Source organism: Pteropus alecto, unplaced genomic scaffold (genome assembly GCF_000325575.1).
Source record: "Pteropus alecto unplaced genomic scaffold, ASM32557v1 scaffold33, whole genome shotgun sequence".
Classification (NCBI taxonomy): Eukaryota; Metazoa; Chordata; class Mammalia; order Chiroptera; family Pteropodidae; genus Pteropus; species Pteropus alecto.
Window position 1 is genome coordinate 7,788,908 of NW_006435762.1, and position 1,395 is coordinate 7,790,302.

Below are 1,395 nucleotides of genomic sequence, written 5' to 3' on the forward strand. Positions count from 1 at the left end.
AAGGTAAGAAGGGAGGGAGGGAGGGAGGAAGGGAAGGAGAGACACAGGAAGGAAGGGAGGAATAAATTAATTCTATCTAAAACAATCCTTTTATTCTAAATCTATGCTGCCTATGCAAACTTCCATTCTATACTTCGGTTTCCTAAAAGCATGTACCCCTTTGAACCTATGCACCTGACCTAAACCAGAAAATATTGTTCAATCCTTGTTGCTATTGATCATTGCAAATGAAGAAAAATATTGGCTTGTGAATTTGAGTGTTCTGTTTGTTTGTTTTGTTTTTACTAGATTGCATGGATTTTATTATTTTATTATAATGTCTAGCCTGATTACTGGTCACTTCCACTTCCCGTCCTCATCATGCCAAGAGCATCTGATCTCCAGATTTACGTTCTGCTTTGTCTCTGGTTCCCTACTCCTAATCGAACCCAAAAGAAATACAATCAGCTATTGTGCTACATATAAGGATCAACTTTTTTTCACTATTCACTTTACTTGCTAGTTTAACATTAATATGATAAACGATCTTCAGTCTCATTCTAGAGGACTGTTAGAGATAGAACAGTTAAAGCTTCTGTGTTTTAGAATCAGAAATCTATATCTCTAGTCAGAGTAGCTCAGTGAACTTGAAAAAGATTCTGCAGTCCTTTGAATGTCAATCTTCTCATCTATAAAATAAGGAAAAACTATTAATTTTATGATACCATTGTGTTAATTACATGAGGTTGCTTTCCCCTCCTTAAAACCATCGATCCAAAATTCCAAGTCCAAGACCTTATATAATCTTGATACTACTGAATTCACCAACTTCATTCTACCCTCGTCTCCTATAACAAGGAACATAAATTCCAATACTTGCAGTAGTTAGGTAGGTAATGCAAAAAATGAATTTGATGGGATATAAAGAAGAACAGGAAGTGGTGGGACTATGGGTAGAGTAGCTAACATAGGCCCCATCTAAAGAAATCAGCTTACTCAGCCCAGGTAATTGTTGCCACATGAGAACATAAACCCAGTATTTTTAGATCATCTGTTTCATTTTTAACAGAGGCCAGAAGTTGGATTTTTTATACAAACACTTTTAATTTTAAAATATTAGCTAGTGGTTAAAATAATTTTAGAACTTGGTGCAGAATTACCAATCAAGTTGGCCAGTGGAGGCATGACTTGATGTACCTTCTGATCTGCACACACATGTCAAGAGTGTAAATCACAACTAGAATATTAAAAAGTAAATATATATATATATGTATATATATATATACACACACACACACACACACACACACACACACACACACACACACACATACCGAGTACCCCCATGGCGAACAGAGCATGTGCTTTGTGATCAGACCCCATCCAACTCCTGGCCACCTCCATCTGTCTAGCTAG